General features: G+C 42.9%; 1 protein-coding gene and 4 pseudogenes across 1 annotated transcript in view; 3 read left to right on the forward strand and 2 right to left on the reverse strand.

Moving 5' to 3' along the window:
• The window catches only part of TMEM132B (transmembrane protein 132B), a 926,737-nt gene that overhangs the window by 187,174 nt on the left and 719,303 nt on the right, over positions 1 to 20,260 (forward strand). The gene's annotated exons all lie outside the window — the stretch shown is intronic.
• On the reverse strand, positions 12,440 to 12,558 carry LOC134937131 (5S ribosomal RNA; annotated as a pseudogene).
• Positions 12,815 to 12,934, reverse strand: LOC134950422 (5S ribosomal RNA; annotated as a pseudogene).
• Positions 18,224 to 18,343, forward strand: LOC134950433 (5S ribosomal RNA; annotated as a pseudogene).
• On the forward strand, positions 18,600 to 18,718 carry LOC134933604 (5S ribosomal RNA; annotated as a pseudogene).

The following is a 20,260-nucleotide window of genomic DNA, read 5'->3' on the forward strand; positions in this document are numbered from 1 at the left end:
CCTTTAAGCTGGGTACACACTTGTCCAATCCTCTGCAGATCAGACCGCAGATCAGACTGTTTATACAATCCTACTGCAGACCTGCCGGCAGATTCTACATCAAATCCTCTCTACACTAATCTGTGTCTGCTGAAATGTTCTGATGAAAAAAATTATTCTTATGTGGGAAGGGGGATTAAGTAATATGGAATTTAATTCATTATAATGGTGAAGGGGGTCGGGTGATAATGATTAACATCATTGTGGATAGGGACAGGATTTTAATGTTCCTCCAAAAATAAAACAGAATGTGTGGGGTCCCCTACAGATGCATAACTAGCCTCTGGCTATTTGAGCCGGCCCTGGTCCAAAAAAAATAAACAAGTAGGAGTCCCCCAAATTTTCAGAACCACCACTGGGCTCCACTAGCAGGGGAGTAATGCCACAGCCAGGGGACACACTTGATGTGGTCCCATGGCCAAAGCACTCATCCCTTCTAACTAGTCAGCCCAGGCCGGTGACTCCTGGGGAAGTGGGAACTCCCCAATTAAGGAGTCTCCCTTCTCCAGGGCACCTAAGGCCTGGGCTATGGGTGCTGAGTTTATAGTCTATTAGTGAAAAATAAAATAATATTGTCTTTTACAGGAGGAGTACATGTACCAGAAAGCCTCCCCTACATGCTGGTACTTGGAGAACTATAAGTACCAGCAGGTGGGGAATTAAGGGTCTACTGGTACCTATTGAATCTATAATTTATCTTACAAAAATGCAATAGCAGCAACCTCTGTACTACTGTACTTACACACTTGGTCAGGACTCAGAAGTACTCTTTGTGTCTCTCTCTGGACCTCAATGCTCTCATTAGATAACAGGTTACACGGGACCTAGATACCCAGTAGGGGAGGAGGTGAAGCTGGGATCCCTGAGTCACTTACAGCTTCCCCTCTCCCATCTATCCTCTGGTTGGGAAGATAAGTTGGTAACTCATGAAACCTGATACTCCTGAGCCTCTGCCTGCACTGCATACTCTCCTGCTCACATTCTGCCTGCCTGATTCTGCTGCTGCACAAGAGGGATAGCTATTGATGTCAGTGTACTCTATCCAGGGGGCCCTCTGAGGGAGAGGGGTCTGGGGTACTGTATCCCCTGTGGCCCCACCTTAATCTGGCTTCGCTTCCTCCTATGGGAATGCGCTCCCCAGGGGAGTTAGAAAAGATTCAGATTGGTGAGGTGCCTTGCAATATCTAGCCCTTAATATCTCTCCCAAGTGTCATCTCTCATGTGACACCTTGCTGGGACCAATTCTTGGCTGTCCGGCATAGCTCACTGTTAGACAATAGGGAGTAAACTGAAGGAACAATGGTACCTAAAATCACTCAACCTTTGAATGTTCCCTTTGCATAAGTTTACAATAGGAAGCTCTAATGCTTACATAAATACTCACACATGCAGTATAACAGATAACATAACACAATCTCATATATTGCTAATATTAAGAAATTATTCAAAAACAGTTAATGTAGATCGTTATATAGGGGTACATATCCAACAGGTTTTGTTGATGTGGGGAATTAGGCAGAACTATACTAATAAATAAAAATACAAAAGAAGACAATTAGATCAAAGGCATCCCAAATTAGAAGAGGCGGTAACCACATAGTTTTCCAATGTAGTTTTTCTTCCTAAAGGTGTCTCTTCCACGGATTGTCGAGTATGGTCACCAAATATATGAAGGTTTCTTTCAAGGCAGACAGGAACCAATAAATCACATGCACTTAATCACAATAGTACTTGTACCGAGAAACTTACTGGATAAAGGGTTGTAATATTCTCATAAAGGTATCTTTGGACTTCTGGATCACTAATTCTTTAAAGGTGAGTTTCCTCCAAGCTCGGTACATAAAATAAAAACAATTATGCAATGTGTAGTGATGTCAAAGAATACTCATACACCCTAGTGAGGAAGGTATCACATATACAAAGTGGGAGACCCCTTCACCAATCTGCGTACCTAAAACTCACTTCAAGTGGGGATTGGAAATACATATAAAGGTTTCTTTAGAGCATCACAATGGGGCGTACCCAAAACTCATACTCAAGGAGGTTGGTATTCTCATATAAAGGTTTCTTTTTCAAATGATGGTGACAGATCTCATTCCAAATGATGTAAAAAAATATATTTCTCACACAGTAAGACATAAAAAAAGTATGTATATAAAAAAAAGCATATCAAAGTCCTTTTCAATAGCCACAGAAAGTTCTTACAGGTCACAAGGTGTTATTTCCAAAAGATACAGGATGTAGGTCCGGACTACAATCAAATAACTGATGGTCTTAGTGTACCTTGTAAGAAATTTTCAGAATGGTCTTTAAAGGGTTTCCACAGTTTCCTTACCAACGCGTTTCGATCCCACATTGGATCTTAATAGTCACAGACCTCCCATTTCCTCACAATCCTATTATATCATAATCATGAACATGCATACCTTGTTCACAATCATAATATGGCTTTTTGTCCTTTGATTAATCTGCCTCTTACTGCATAAAATAAATTCATTGAGAATATCCTGACCAGCTGTGTCTCAAAACCCCATTGGTGTGTTCAAATATGGGTTTGAGTTTGATGACTATAATGTTTAACGTATACAAAGTTTACTATTCAGTTGCTCAACAAAAACTATTCTAGTCATTACATTTTGCTTACCTGCCATCCTCAGGGTTAGTTATTTAGTGTTTGACATCTATTCATACACTTTGTTTCTGATAAGCAACCCCTACGACTTCAGCAGAAAAGGATAAAGATAAGGGGTAATGAGTGGATTTAACCAGTTTGTCTGAATTACCGTTTTCATCTGTTTTTCAATGTCTGAGAGCAAATGGTTGATTGTGATTCGTATGTATGCATCACCAGAGTTTCATTCTAATCAGTTGGATGGTTGGAAAGTCAATCTCTAGGTGTATGACCAGCTTTAGTTGTGTTTTAAAATATTTCCAAATTCATATAACCTCGGGGTTTCGATGTTCAACTAAACACAGTTTGACCTTAATGAGTAATCAGAATGCAAGGTAATGAAGGGAAGCTGTTCTGATACTGTGTGTAATAAAAGTTGGTTCTATTGCTGATAAATGGAGATTTTCAGTGGCTGCTCTTATGTACAAAAATAAAATCACCTGACAGTTATTTCTTTGAAGACTTTATATTAGTCTATCTGTACTACTCTTCCTGCAATGTACTGCTCTGCACCATAATAGCCCTTTGGGATTTCCAGAAATTACTATGCTGGTGTTTGATTCCCCCGTTATAGTTATGCTACAGTATGCATACAATTAGGCTTATTTATCATTTTAGTATCCATTTCTCATATGATCTCTCCTGTTATTTAATTAAAATAGCAACTAGAGTCAAATAGAACTGGTTGAAAAATTCCCTGGAGCATAAATATTTTTCTGCAGTTTTAGTCTGTTTACTTAATGGAATTAATAATTTGCCCAAAAAGCTTAGGATGTTAGCTATAAAAAGAAGGCTGTTCAGAAAATATCCTTTATATGGTCTTACAGAATCACCAGTTTAGACATTTAAAAAAATAAAAAATAAAATAATGAAATGAGGGTGATTATTGGATTTGATGCAATGTAGATTTACCAATTTCCTCATAAATGTATAACTTCCAAAAAGTGAGAATCTGACCCTCATATACTGTAAATATAGACCTAAGTAGAAACAAAATATGGAAGACTCACTATACATATGTAAATACATTTTACTAATAACAAGCACAACACAATTAAAACAAAAAGACGCATATGCGCATATGTAATACAATAAAAAATCCCTGATTCTGATATCCTTGACTAATAGATAAGGATTGGAAACATATCTGGCACAGCTGGAAGCTTAACCTCTCAAGTGGATTTGCTGAAGACCACCGCAGTACTCTTAAATCTTAATAATCCACAGGCTGGAGGTGTGGGTCTGTAAGTCATCTCCTGGATAATATTAATAGATCATAAGTTATCCACTAGCCGATGTTATTAGCCAAATATGATGATTTCATAAACCGGCAATACAAGTTAGTAGCATATATTCAAGCTGTTATTAAGCATAGTAAACAAATAATTTTCATATGTCAATTAGCCATTTAACAAAAATAAGTCTCTGCAAAACTGCAATAGTATATGAACAAGAGGGCTAACCCTCACTGAATACATATGCGAAGGTACTGTGGACTAACTGCACACTCACCGTCAGAAGACTTGTGCCACAAAGTATCTGTTGGGACAGCAGTCCTTTAGGAGGGTATGTGTGAAATCAAAGTGGAGACATGGTGCAGTGTGGGCCGGAGCCATGAATCAGTGAGGAGATATGTTAGAGCAGTGGTTCTCAAACTCGGTCCTCAGGACCCCACACAGTGCATGTTTTGCAGGTAACCCAGCAGGTGCACAGGTGTATTAATTACTCACTGACACATTTTAAAAGGTCCATAGGTGGAGCTAATTATGTCACTTGTGATTCTGTGAGGAGACCTGCAAAACATGTACTGTGTGGGGTCCTGAGGACCGAGTTTGAGAACCTGTGTGTTAGAGGAACTGATAAGCATGCATCTTGCTGCCAAAGTTGACTTATGCGTTCTTGGTCAGTCAAGAGCCATTTCTTCAGAGGAAGGTGGTTTTTATCCTTCAACTTTTCTATTGGCATACACTTTCTGCATCAGAAGTTTCAGTACTTTTTTGTGCTTGTATGTGTGTTTCTTAGAAACAGTATCACAAGCTAAATATGTTCAAGATTCAGTGTCATTTGTATTTTTGAAACAAATTTAAAGTTAAAATGAATATATCTTTGAGTTTTAAATATTATCTACATTACATCTCTGTCACCACTGTAACAGGGCAATAATGAGTCCTGATGTTACAAAAAGAGGTCAGACCAGGAAACTGAGAGCTAGGTGCACCCAAAGAATGCTCTGATTACTCTCAGGCAGATTTCCGAAGTGCAGAGTGGCTGTGGGACAGTTCTGATAAACATTCATTAATGTGCTGCGGAGGAAGGGACTAATGAGGAACGAAGTAGATGGGTAGGTAGGAATTTAGGACATACAGTAGTTTCAATAGGTGGAAGCCCTATAAAAAATTGTATAGATCCCAGCCATTCCTAGCATGTTAATGCCAGCAATGGTAGCACTGTAGCCACCCAAAACAGGGTGATCAAGGATATCCAGTGATCATGGACATCCTTTAAGTTTACTTTATTTGTCTGCATTACAAATTAGAACTATGTATGTTGAAAAAAGATGTGATCATTAGCCCAATCAATTAAGGTGATATACCATCACCATAAGGGGTTGTTCATGTTCTCCTACTTGATTCTCTCCATCCCTTGTAAAATCACCAATATTGAATGAGTGAGAGGCATTGGCACCCCAGAGGATGAAGAGGTAGTCTTATCACTGGTATTAAGTGGTTAAAGGTGCACTGTCCTCTATATTTGAATGTCCCTGACTGGTGAATATGTCTCTGTGTGATAAAATGTATAATCTTCCAAACAGTATTTTGAAAGCAAAATAACAATCTTCATAATGCTTTCAGTGGCCAGGTTATGGCCTTATTATTTTTTGCTGACAGTTGCTATTGACCTACTGTTTATTAACCAGACTTTTGTCTAGCTGCAAAATTTAAAGGCTACTGGATATTTGCTTTGTTTTCATATTGGAATTGTCTGGATTTCCTGTCTGTTCCTTTTCATGTTTGTTTTCTTTGATTATTTGATTATCAGATTGTTTCCTGTAATATAGTAACTTTAAAATAAAAGGTTAAAAATAAAAATCTCCATAACAAGAGACATGTGGTTGGTCTAGTCGTGACCTTGTGCACTTTCAGGAAAAACCAAATCCAATCATCCAAACATTCTTTCAGTAATTTTAATTCTCTTACCTTTCCTGAAGTTGTGGAACACTCTATACGCCATTGTCCCAAAACTAGCAATGGTCCCCTACCAGCCTAATAATCAGTAGCATGGAATTTTCTTCCTTAGCATTACCAAATATTTCTTTATCTTTTTGTTTATTATTATTATTATTATTATTATTATTAAATATTATATTTATAAAACCAGTGGCTATGCCTGTACCCACCTTTCCTTTTCCCTGCTTTTGCTTCCTTCCTTTTATTCCCAGTTACTCCCATATGACTACAAAACAAAAAAATCTGATTCTTGTTCATCTTTTAGTTTTCATTGTATTTAGTACTATTTATGTGTTTAGTTTGACCCTGGAAAACCAAGATCTTTTTTGTTATATTCATGTTCTATTACGTCGTTATGTTATACTTGACCTGACAAAATAAAGAATTAATAATGTTATCTTTAATGTACTCTTCTTCAATGGCCCTTCAGTAAAGTTGCATTGTTTATTTTAGATTGTGGAAAGACAAACATATGGTGAAAATACATCAATAGTTCAGAAAGTATATACAATTTTAGATAATTATATTCACAGCTGAGCCATAAAAGGTTCAGGTGATCTGCTTGATTCTTATTGTGTGAATAAATTCAATGCATGCCTCACACTACTCCAAACTGGGGCAAATCTCCAGTATATTAGATGTTTTTAGTCCATTTTAGAACTGTTGCTCCTCTTTATATCCCATAGTCCTGCAGGTAATAGATCTGGAAACAAAGTTAAAAGAGAGCGCTCTATACTGCATTAAACGTTTTATTACAAAATGGGTATTCTACATACAGTACAAGAAGAATAGTATATTGCTGCAGGTACCCAATTAAAAACAGTGTGGGCTGGTTACCACATGGCTCGATATTACTCTACCAGGCATACTCTGCCAGCCGCTCCACAGGTCTGCCGGGCTCTCAATCCTCGCAATCAGCCGCCACAGGAAGCTACCATGAGTCAGACCGCGCCAGCCACAGACATAGCGCCAGAGACATCAGGAGATAATCACGTGTTAAATGTATATTCGTGCAAGATAGTTTTAATTGTGTTATACCATATATATATATATATATATATATATATATATATATACTGGTGTCAATTAGATATAGAGGATAGGCGGTTACAATAACTTCAAAAAAATGTTTTAAAAATTTTTACAATTTATTTGAACTGTGGTGCACTAAGACAAAGATAGAATAAAAAAGTGGAATTTCATAAAAAATATATATATTATAAAAAAGCACAGGGGGATAAAATAATTCTTACAAAATTACAATTGACATAGAAATTGATACATGTGACATAAAAACACATAGGATTAAAAAAGTTTTAAAAAGAGATAAAAAGTACAAAAAATTCAAAAAGAGGAGTAAGATTGCTTAACTTAGTAGTTGAGGTATAGATCAAGGCAGCACCCAACGCGTTTCGTCCTGTCTGGACTTCATCAAGGGGTAGTTTGAGCTTGGAGACAGGTCATCTATATATACTGATCCTATACAGGAAGTGGTGCTTACATCACTTCCTGTGGTTAATTAATTACAATGATAAAGAGCAGCAAAAAGGGGAGTCAAAATGTCACAGAGAAAAGTACTACTTAAAATTTGATATCAGGTATTTATAATATGGTATTCATATGTAGTAAACGTGTTTTAAAGTCTTGAAATAACACGGAGCCGCGAACTTCCTGTTCGGGTCCCGTGTGACCTCATATCCGCCCCACATCCGGCGTCCTGTTACGCAAAATGCGCATGCGCCGGTTCCGTATGCCGGGAGACTTCCGCGCCTCTGTTGGGGGTCTTTGATGCGGCGGACGAGTTCCTGTGTGCGTAGGGGAACAGTGTCCTCCGGAGGCAGTGTCTTTATCATAACTGTTCCTCAATGTCCTATTTGTTGCGGCGGCCATGTTTTTGGAGTCAGAAATACACAAAAGGTTCCCAAAGTCCGTTTTCTCGTCTGGAATGTTGTCCTCAAACCAGCACATCGTAATACTCCATATGCAGTCATAAATAAAAGAGAGAATTGGGTCAAGGGTTTGTAGTGGCACGGTTTTAGTATGAACCACAAAACACATTAAACATAAAATAAGTATATAGCAAAAACAGGTGTACTGTATACCTGTGTAGTGATACTACTATGAATAACAGGGTGGGGAATTTATAGGCACAGTTGCCCTGGCCGAATATATTACAAAAAAGTGTCATTTTGGTGTGAAGGCATAGTTATATGAAGAATTAGTAGTATTAGAAAAAAAAGAAGAGCACAGTGATTTGGAAATAATATAAAGTCCTTTCTGGTAGCGGGAGAACCCTAAAAGGATTTAATTAGAGGGATGAAGAGACCATATTGTGTCGAAAGATTAGATAATGTTGGGGCAGGTGGCGAGATGTATATGTTAGGAATATTTGTGTTTTGTTTTGCCTTGCATTACCTCATTCCTGCCTCTAGGGGTCTCACTTGTTGCCTCAGGTCTGAATGGCAGTTGCACACTGCCTCTGCAGGGTAATTACCTGATTGTGTGCACCTGGAGCCCAACACCCTGCTGCTATTTAACTCCAGCTCACAGGCACTTAGTTGCAGATCATTGCGGTTCCGTATGGAGTGAGACTGGGCTCTCTCCAGTAACCCTGTCCAGATTCTGCCTTATTTGCTTCTTGGAGACTTCCCTGCAGTTTGCTAAAACGCATGTGCCTTGCTTCTGGACTTCTTACCCTGCCAGTTCAACATCTACATTTCTGGACTATTATTTGCAGTTTGTTTCCATTCCTGCCTGATCACTTCATTTTTGGTATGTTATTTTTCCCCTGCTTGATTTAAACCCGGATTTCTTCATGTTTATTTTGCATCTATGTTTAACCTGAAATATTCCATTTATCGTGTTTTGTTCCATGTAATCAAGCATCCAGTTTATATTTATTTTTACCACTACTTTTTTCCACAATAAACTTTACTTAATTTTCACCTGGCTTCAGCTGACATCTTTCCAAGCACGCACACACAGAGAACTCTAGAAATCGTTACAGAATGATCTGCCAAAATAAACGTGTGCAGGAGTTTTGTTTTGATTCAGCTGAATCTCATAAAATGGCTTCACTTCAGAAAGGTTCCCTGCCTCTCAAGTTTTTGCCGTTTTTGAGTTCTGCATTGCTGGTGGATTTCAGAGAGAAACTGGAGGGTATTCAAATCCTATCTTCAGAGATACTGTCTGCTCTGCATGAAGATTCAGTAAGGTTACCTGCTCCCTTTAAGGAGACGCAGGAAAAAAGGGGAAAAGATCAGTCTGGTACTCTCAATTCTGGCTGCTGTTTTTCTAGTGTAAGCAAAGGCAAGTTTTGGAGTTTTCCACGACCCAGTCTCTCTGAGGAAGAAAGGAGACATAGAAGGGATAAGAAGCTCTGTTTTTATTGCGGCAGGTCGGGACATTTTATTCAGTTATGTCCTGCTCGCAAACATAAAAAGAGCTTTCCTCATTCTGCCATAGTGCCAAATTCTGCTCAGTTATGCCACTGTGGTGCTCAAATTTCGAAAGGAGGGGTGTCCGGCCAAGCGACCCCAGGAGGGGTGTCTGGCCAAGCGACCCCAGGAGGGGTGTCCAGCCAAGCGACCCCAGGAGGGGTGTCCGGCCAAGCGACCCTAGGAGGGGTGTCCGGCCAAGCGACCCCAGGAGGGGTGTCCGGCCAAGCGACCCCAGGAGGGGTGTCCGGCCCAGCGACTCCAGGAGGGGTGTCCGGCCCAGCGACTCCAGGAGGGGTGTCCGGCCCAGCGACTCCAGGAGGGGTGTCCGGCCCAGCGACTCCAGGAGGGGTGTCCGGCCCAGCGACTCCAGGAGGGGTGTCCGGCCCTGCGACTCCAGGAGGGGTGTCCGGCCCTGCGACCCCAGGAGGGGTGTCCGGCCCTGCGACCCCAGGAGGGGTGTCCGGCCCTGCGACCCCAGGAGGGGTGTCCGGCCCTGCGACCCCAGGAGGGGTGTCGGTCCCTGCTGCCCTTGCCTTCGGGCATGAGGTCCCTGCTGCCCTTGCCTTTGGGCATGAGGTCCCTGCTGCCCTTGCCTTTGGGCATGAGGTCCCTGCTGCCCTTGCCTTCGGGCATGAGGTCCCTGCTGCCCTTGCCTTCGGGCATGAGGTCCCTGCTGCCCTTGCCTTCGGGCATGAGGTCCCTGCTGCCCTTGCCTCACGGCATGAGGTCCCTGCTGCCCTTGCCTCACGGCATGAGGTCCCTGCTGCCCTTGCCTCACGGCATGAGGTCCCTGCTGCCCTTGCCTCACGGCATGAGGTCCCTGCTGCCCTTGCCTCACGGCATGAGGTCCCTGCTGCCCTTGCCTCACGGCATGAGGTCCCCGTTGCCCTTGCCTCACGGCATGAGGTCCCCGTTGCCCTTGCCTCACGGCATGAGGTCCCCGTTGCCCTTGCCTCACGGCATGAGGTCCCCGTTGCCCTTGCCTCATGGCATGAGGTCCCCGTTGCCCTTGCCTCACGGCATGAGGTCCCCGTTGCCCTTGCCTCACGGCATGAGGTCCGAGAGGTGCCCGCTTCGCCAAAGGTCCGAGAGGTGCCCGCTTCGCCAGAGGTCCGAGAGGTGCCCGCTTCGCCAGAGGTCCGAGAGGTGCCCGCTTCGCCAGAGGTCCGAGAGGTGCCCGCTTCGCCAGAGGTCCGAGAGGTGCTCGCCTTGCCAGAGGTCCGAGAGGTGCCCGCCTTGCCAGAGGTCCACGCCTTGCCAGAGGTCCGAGAGGTGCCCGCCTTGCCAGAGGTCCGAGAGGTGTCCACCTTGCCAGAGGTCCGGCCAAGGCCTGTCCAGCCCCAGGAGGGGGCTCTGCCTGTCCAGCCCCAGGAGGGGGTTCTGCCTGTCCAGCCCCAGGAGGGGGTTCTGCCTGTCCAGCCCCAGGAGGGGGTTCTGCCTGTCCAGCCCCAGGAGGGGGTTCTGCCTGTCCAGCCCCAGGAGGGGGTTCTGCCTGTCCAGCCCCAGGAGGGGGTTCCGCCTGTCCAGCCCCAGGAGGGGGTTCCGCCTGTCCAGCCCCAGGAGGGGGTTCCGCCTGCCCAGCCCCAGGAGGGGGTTCCGCCTGCCCAGCCCCAGGAGGGGGTTCCGCCTGCCCAGCCCCAGGAGGGGGTTCCGCCTGCCCAGCCCCAGGAGGGGGTTCTGCCTGTCCAGCCCCAGGAGGGGGTTCCGCCTGTCCAACACCAGATAGAGGTGCCTGCCATGCCCGAGATCCAAGATTTGCCCGAGGATCTGCCTTACTTTTATGGAAATATCTCTCACTGTTTAGCTCTCTTCAGATATTATCTGAGTTTTGATGACTTGTCCCCTATTGATATCATTGCTAACGTATGTATGAGATTCAGAGGGAGGGCCTTGAAGTGGGTAAATGGTCTTATAGATAAGGGAGATCCAGTGTTACAAGATTTGCCCGGTTTCCTCAAGGCTGTGACCGAAAGATTCAGTCCACCAACTGTCCTCACGCTCCTAGATGAATCTACTAAGGTGTGCCCCTCTGAGAACCTGCCTTTGCAGTCTGGGGAGCACCCTCAGTTTTTCAGATGTGGGCAGGTATCTCTAGGTGTTCACGCAGATTGCTTGGCAAGTTTAACATCTACAAGTTTACCATCCGCTCTTGATTCCATCCAGGAAAATAAGAGGTCAGTTCTACCGCTGGGTGGTGGCTCCGACTCTGAGAGTGAGCTTCTGGATGATCCGAGACTCGTTTTTGATGGACCTGTATTGCCTAATAGTGTCTTTGTGACACCTTCAAATAGGGTTAGGCAACCCAGAAAGAAAAAAGGAAAAAAGAAGAGAAGGTGAACTTTGAGGCGTCTAGAATCCGCCTGTTTAAGGGGGGGATAATGTTAGGAATATTTGTGTTTTGTTTTGCCTTGCATTACCTCATTCCTGCCTCTAGGGGTCTCACTTGTTGCCTCAGGTCTGAATGGCAGTTGCACACTGCCTCTGCAGGGTAATTACCTGATTGTGTGCACCTGGAGCCCAACACCCTGCTGCTATTTAACTCCAGCTCACAGGCACTTAGTTGCAGATCATTGCGGTTCCGTATGGAGTGAGACTGGGCTCTCTCCAGTAACCCTGTCCAGATTCTGCCTTATTTGCTTCTTGGAGACTTCCCTGCAGTTTGCTAAAACGCATGTGCCTTGCTTCTGGACTTCTTACCCTGCCAGTTCAACATCTACATTTCTGGACTATTATTTGCAGTTTGTTTCCATTCCTGCCTGATCACTTCATTTTTGGTATGTTATTTTTCCCCTGCTTGATTTAAACCCGGATTTCTTCATGTTTATTTTGCATCTATGTTTAACCTGAAATATTCCATTTATCGTGTTTTGTTCCATGTAATCAAGCATCCAGTTTATATTTATTTTTACCACTACTTTTTTCCACAATAAACTTTACTTAATTTTCACCTGGCTTCAGCTGACATCTTTCCAAGCACGCACACACAGAGAACTCTAGAAATCGTTACAGTATATACATATAATTAATGGAGCACTCCTGTGGATTCTCTCCCTGCCTTTGCAAAGTTACAACACCCGGTCTTCTTAGGAGGTCTCCCATCCTTGTACTGGCTGGGCCCAGCCCTGCTTAGCTTCCAAGATCAGACGGTATTGGGCGTCCCCAGGGTGGTATGGTTGTAATGATAATGTGAGATTACTATGCATATGCTCCAAATTAGCCATATATACAGATCTATATGCTGGGGTCTAAAAAAGTGCAAACAGATAGCAAGAACGTATTGGAAACAGGATGTTACTGGAACCAGATGTTTCAGGTGAGAGTCAACCTATCAAGAGTGAAATACACATTCAAGTGGGGGGAGAGTAAGGCAATAAGGATGTTGGAAGTGGGGCATTTGATGTCATTTGCCTTGAAACCTCTGTTCTGTCCTTTTGAAAAAATTACAGCACCTGATCTCCCCTGGGGGTCTCCCAGCCAGGTACTGGTCAGGCCCAGACACTGTTTCGCTTCCAAGATCGGCCGGAGTTGGGCATGTCCAGTGTGGTATGGCTGTAAAATTATTCAGGAGATAGGGATCCGGTGGCACGTCCAAAATGAGGGGGGGAAGGGGGGGAGGGGGGGGGGAAAGGGAGGATAGGGAAGGAGGTGGGAGGATAGTATCCAAAAAGGGCTTACATCACAGGAAAGGTGCAATTTCATATCCCTCATTGAGGCCATCTGGGTGTAGGGTATTCAGTTCGTAGATCCAGAACATCTCTCTTCTGGACAGTAGGTTTGAGAGATCACCTCCTCTTTCTCCCAGGGATACCATTTCGATGCCTTTGTAGGTTAGTGCCTCTGGATCGGAATCGTGGTGTTGGTGAAAATGTCTTGATACAGCGTGCGTTAGGACTTTGTTCCTAACGTTTCTGACATGTTCTTGGATGCGAAGTTTCAGTGCCCTCTTGGTTTTTCCAATGTACTTCATTTTGCAGGGGCATTCCAGAAGGTAGATCACTGATGTTGTATTGCAGTTAATAAACTGTTTAATCCGATACTCTTTGTTGGTGTTGGTATTGAGAAAGGTTTTCCTGTTTTGGTGGAGATATCTGCAAATGTTGCATCTGCCGCATTTAAAACTACCCACGCACTTCGGCATGGTGTTTCTTGCTTCAGGGTTTCTTATCATGCTGGGTGCCACAAGGTCCTTCAGGCTTTGAGATTTCCTAAAGACTAATCTTGGCTCTTTTGTGAGGTGGTCCTTCAAAATAGGATCCATCTGTAAAATGTGCCAATGTTTCTTGAGTGTTTGTTTGATAAGATTCTCGTGTTTACTGTATGTGGTGATGAACTTCACTGTATCCTCTTTGTTCTCCTTGGACTTATATTTAAGGAGGTCTCTCCTATCCAGGTTCTTTGTTCTGGCTGTAGCTCCTTCCAGAAGTCGAGTGGGATACCCCTTCTCCCTAAATCTTTCCTGGTACACCTCGAGTTGTTTGTCTCTGTCTTCACTGGCTCCACAGTTTCGTGCTATTCTGTTGAATTGAGAGAAAGGGATATTGTCCTTCCACTGTTGTTGGTGGTTGCTTCTATAATGCACATAGCTGTTCATATCAACCTTCTTGATGAAATTGCTTGTAATGATATCTTTACCTGAGTGTGTTAAGACTAGGTCCAGGAATTCAATTCTTTCGGTATCATCCAGGGCCGTGAAGCTGAGATTCATATCGTTATTCGAAATGTGAGTTAAAAATCTTTTAAAACTCGGCTGGTCTCCTTCCCATACAATTAAAATGTCATCAATATACCGTTTATAAAAGATGATGTTGTGCTGATATGGGTTATTTGTAAAAACATATTTGTTCTCCCACTGTCCCATAAAAAGGTTGGCAAAGCTCGGTGCAAAGATAGTGCCCATAGCTGTGCCGCAGATCTGGAGATAAAACCCATCTAAAAACTTAAAATAATTATGTTTTAGTATAAAATGCATGAGTTCGCATATAAAAAGCCTGTGTTCCTCCGTGATGAGATGGTCTTTGCTGAGGAATTCATTACACGCCTCAATCCCCTTTTCGTGTTCTATACAAGTGTATAGAGATTGGACGTCTATTGTGACCCATCTGTATGTGTCCTTCCACTGAAAAGTGTCCATCATATTCAGGACCGATGTAGTGTCTTTTAGGTAGGCAGGTAATTCCATCACATATTTCCTTAGGAATATGTCCACATATTCCGAAAGGTGCGAGGTCAGGGAATCAATCCCTGCCACAATGGGTCTGCCTGGGGGATTGTCAAGGGATTTATGGATCTTAGGGAGAAAATAAAAGATGGGGGTGGTGGGGTTGGAATTAAGCAGGTACTGGTACTCCTCTTTTGTAATAATTTCACGCCTGAAGCCCTTAAGAAGCATTATTCTCAGTTCTTCCACAAAAGACTCCTTCGGGTCATTTGCCAGTGGGGTGTATGAGGATCTGTCTCCTAGTAGTCTGTTTGCTTCTATGGTATAGGCTTCCCTATCCATAATTACCAGCCCCCCCCCTTTGTCAGCCGCTTTTATAACGATATTCTTGTTCTCCTGTAATCGTTTGATGGCTTCTGTTTCCCTATTAGTAAGATTCCTTTCCTTAATTGGTGTAATGTTTGCATCACAGAGGTCTTTTTTGACCAACTCATAGAAGAGTCCCACATTATGTCCCTTGGATTCTAGGGGGTAAAATTTGGAAGTGGGTTTTAGGCCTGATTTCGATTGTTCATAATTCTGTATGACTGCATCCTCCTTTTTGAGAAAGTGGCGTTTGAGAGTAATCTTGCGTATGAATTTATTCAAGTCTATAAAGACATCAAACTTATTCATGCCCTTAGTTGGTGCAAATGAGAGACCCTTGTTCAGCAATGAAGTTTCGTGATTAGTCAGCGTGTGGCCTGAGAGGTTGAAAATGCCTTTTGATGTGGAGGATCCTAGTTTAGGTTCCGCCTTTTGAAGAGGCTTTTCTCACCTACCCCCGCGACATCCTCTTCTTCTTCGAATCTTCTTTTCCTTGGTGATGCATTTGTGACTTTCCATCTTACGGCTGCCCTTGTCGTATTTTGATGGTGTTGGTTGGTACCGGGTGATAAAAAAGTTTCCTCCGTATTGGAGTCCATTCTCTGTAACGCTGAGAACCTATTGGTGGTTCTGGGCTGGTTTACCTGGGTTCTAGGACCTCTAGGTTTTTTTGGGACGGACTGCCAGTAGTCCCTTTTTCCTTTCGGGTCCTGTTGTCCTCCTCTGCTAAAACGACTCCAGTTCTTGATCGTGTTATTTTCATAGTCATGCCTGTCTCTGGTAAATTTCCTTTCCTTATTCTTGATCACCTCCTCCTCTATGTGTTCAAGTTTTTTGTTAAGAACTCTCTCATTAATCCTAAAATCTTCTTTGTCCTTATGGACCTCCATTTTTCCTTCAGGAGAGAAAAGCCTCTTCAAAAGGCGGAACCTAAACTAGGATCCTCCACATCAAAAGGCATTTTCAACCTCTCAGGCCACACGCTGACTAATCACGAAACTTCATTGCTGAACAAGGGTCTCTCATTTGCACCGACTAAGGGCATGAATAAGTTTGATGTCTTTATAGACTTGAATAAATTCATACGCAAGATTACTCTCAAACGCCACTTTCTCAAAAAGGAGGATGCAGTCATACAGAATTATGAACAATCGAAATCAGGCCTAAAACCCACTTCCAAATTTTACCCCCTAGAATCCAAGGGACATAATGTGGGACTCTTCTATGAGTTGGTCAAAAAAGACCTCTGTGATGCAAACATTACACCAATTAAGGAAAGGAATCTTACTAATAGGGAAACAGAAGCCATCAAACGATTACAGGAGAACAAGAATATCGTTATAAAAGCGGCTGACAAAGGGGGGGGGGGGCTGGTAATTATGGATAGGGAAGCCTATACCATAGAAGCAAACAGACTACTAGGAGACAGATCCTCATACACCCCACTGGCAAATGACCCGAAGGAGTCTTTTGTGGAAGAACTGAGAATAATGCTTCTTAAGGGCTTCAGGCGTGAAATTATTACAAAAGAGGAGTACCAGTACCTGCTTAATTCCAACCCCACCACCCCCATCTTTTATTTTCTCCCTAAGATCCATAAATCCCTTGACAATCCCCCAGGCAGACCCATTGTGGCAGGGATTGATTCCCTGACCTCGCACCTTTCGGAATATGTGGACATATTCCTAAGGAAATATGTGATGGAATTACCTGCCTACCTAAAAGACACTACATCGGTCCTGAATATGATGGACACTTTTCAGTGGAAGGACACATACAGATGGGTCACAATAGACGTCCAATCTCTATACACTTGTATAGAACACGAAAAGGGGATTGAGGCGTGTAATGAATTCCTCAGCAAAGACCATCTCATCACGGAGGAACACAGGCTTTTTATATGCGAACTCATGCATTTTATACTAAAACATAATTATTTTAAGTTTTTAGATGGGTTTTATCTCCAGATCTGCGGCACAGCTATGGGCACTATCTTTGCACCGAGCTTTGCCAACCTTTTTATGGGACAGTGGGAGAACAAATATGTTTTTACAAATAACCCATATCAGCACAACATCATCTTTTATAAACGGTATATTGATGACATTTTAATTGTATGGGAAGGAGACCAGCCGAGTTTTAAAAGATTTTTAACTCACATTTCGAATAACGATATGAATCTCAGCTTCACGGCCCTGGATGATACCGAAAGAATTGAATTCCTGGACCTAGTCTTAACACACTCAGGTAAAGATATCATTACAAGCAATTTCATCAAGAAGGTTGATATGAACAGCTATGTGCATTATAGAAGCAACCACCAACAACAGTGGAAGGACAATATCCCTTTCTCTCAATTCAACAGAATAGCACGAAACTGTGGAGCCAGTGAAGACAGAGACAAACAACTCGAGGTGTACCAGGAAAGATTTAGGGAGAAGGGGTATCCCACTCGACTTCTGGAAGGAGCTACAGCCAGAACAAAGAACCTGGATAGGAGAGACCTCCTTAAATATAAGTCCAAGGAGAACAAAGAGGATACAGTGAAGTTCATCACCACATACAGTAAACACGAGAATCTTATCAAACAAACACTCAAGAAACTGGCACATTTTACAGATGGATCCTATTTTGAAGGACCACCTCACAAAAGAGCCAAGATTAGTCTTTAGGAAATCTCAAAGCCTGAAGGACCTTGTGGCACCCAGCATGATAAGAAACCCTGAAGCAAGAAACACCATGCCGAAGTGCGTGGGTAGTTTTAAATGCGGCAGATGCAACATTTGCAGATATCTCCACCAAAACAGGAAAACCTTTCTCAATACCAACACCAACAAAGAGTATCGGATTAAACAGTTTATTAACTGCAATACAACATCAGTGATCTACCTTCTGGAATGCCCCTGCAAAATGAAGTACATTGAAAAAACCAAGAGGGCACTGAAACTTCGCATCCAAGAACATGTCAGAAACGTTAGGAACAAAGTCCTAACGCACGCTGTATCAAGACATTTTCACCAACACCACGATTCCGATCCAGAGGCACTAACCTACAAAGGCATCGAAATGGTATCCCTGGGAGAAAGAGGAGGTGATCTCTCAAACCTACTGTCCAGAAGAGAGATGTTCTGGATCTACGAACTGAATACCCTACACCCAGATGGCCTCAATGAGGGATATGAAATTGCACCTTTCCTGTGATGTAAGCCCTTTTTGGATACTATCCTCCCACCTCCTTCCCTATCCTCCCTTTCCCCCCCCCCCCTCCCCCCCTTCCCCCCCTCATTTTGGACGTGCCACCGGATCCCTATCTCCTGAATAATTTTACAGCCATACCACACTGGACATGCCCAACTCCGGCCGATCTTGGAAGCGAAACAGTGTCTGGGCCTGACCAGTACCTGGCTGGGAGACCCCCAGGGGAGATCAGGTGCTGTAATTTTTTCAAAAGGACAGAACAGAGGTTTCAAGGCAAATGACATCAAATGCCCCACTTCCAACATCCTTATTGCCTTACTCTCCCCCCACTTGAATGTGTATTTCACTCTTGATAGGTTGACTCTCACCTGAAACATCTGGTTCCAGTAACATCCTGTTTCCAATACGTTCTTGCTATCTGTTTGCACTTTTTTAGACCCCAGCATATAGATCTGTATATATGGCTAATTTGGAGCATATGCATAGTAATCTCACATTATCATTACAACCATACCACCCTGGGGACGCCCAATACCGTCTGATCTTGGAAGCTAAGCAGGGCTGGGCCCGGCCAGTACAAGGATGGGAGACCTCCTAAGAAGACCGGGTGTTGTAACTTTGCAAAGGCAGGGAGAGAATCCACAGGAGTGCTCCATTAATTATATGTATATACATCTCGCCACCTGCCCCAACATTATCTAATCTTTCGACACAATATGGTCTCTTCATCCCTCTAATTAAATCCTTTTAGGGTTCTCCCGCTACCAGAAAGGACTTTATATTATTTCCAAATCACTGTGCTCTTCTTTTTTTTCTAATACTACTAATTCTTCATATAACTATGCCTTCACACCAAAATGACACTTTTTTGTAATATATTCGGCCAGGGCAACTGTGCCTATAAATTCCCCACCCTGTTATTCATAGTAGTATCACTACACAGGTATACAGTACACCTGTTTTTGCTATATACTTATTTTATGTTTAATGTGTTTTGTGGTTCATACTAAAACCGTGCCACTACAAACCCTTGACCCAATTCTCTCTTTTATTTATGACTGCATATGGAGTATTACGATGTGCTGGTTTGAGGACAACATTCCAGACGAGAAAACGGACTTTGGGAACCTTTTGTGTATTTCTGACTCCAAAAACATGGCCGCCGCAACAAATAGGACATTGAGGAACAGTTATGATAAAGACACTGCCTCCGGAGGACACTGTTCCCCTACGCACACAGGAACTCGTCCGCCGCATCAAAGACCCCCAACAGAGGCGCGGAAGTCTCCCGGCATACGGAACTGGCGCATGCGCATTTTGCGTAACAGGACGCCGGATGTGGGGCGGATATGAGGTCACACGGGACCCGAACAGGAAGTTCGCGGCTCCGTGTTATTTCAAGACTTTAAAACACGTTTACTACATATGAATACCATATTATAAATACCTGATATCAAATTTTAAGTAGTACTTTTCTCTGTGACATTTTGACTCCCCTTTTTGCTGCTCTTTATCATTGTAATTAATTAACCACAGGAAGTGATGTAAGCACCACTTCCTGTATAGGATCAGTATATATAGATGACCTGTCTCCAAGCTCAAACTACCCCTTGATGAAGTCCAGACAGGACGAAACGCGTTGGGTGCTGCCTTGATCTATACCTCAACTACTAAGTTAAGCAATCTTACTCCTCTTTTTGAATTTTTTGTACTTTTTATCTCTTTTTAAAACTTTTTTAATCCTATGTGTTTTTATGTCACATGTATCAATTTCTATGTCAATTGTAATTTTGTAAGAATTCTTTTATCCCCCTGTGCTTTTTTATAATATATATATTTTTTATGAAATTCCACTTTTTTATTCTATCTTTGTCTTAGTGCACCACAGTTCAAATAAATTGTAAAAATTTTTAAAACATTTTTTTGAAGTTATTGTAACCGCCTATCCTCTATATCTAATTGACACCAGAGGTCGCCCTCTCTACCTCATCCTCTGTCCACAAGTGTTCACCACAGGCACCTATACCAGTGCCTAATTCCACTTGAGGTAACAGGCTGACGCCCCTAATTTGGAGGGGAGTGTCCAATAGGCGAATATCTTCCAATACATATATCTTTGAATAAATTTTACTGTGGGAGTTCCATTACTAGTGTTAATATT

The sequence above is a fragment of the Pseudophryne corroboree genome, chromosome 1 (genome assembly GCF_028390025.1).
Source record: "Pseudophryne corroboree isolate aPseCor3 chromosome 1, aPseCor3.hap2, whole genome shotgun sequence".
NCBI classification, from domain to species: domain Eukaryota; kingdom Metazoa; phylum Chordata; class Amphibia; order Anura; family Myobatrachidae; genus Pseudophryne; species Pseudophryne corroboree.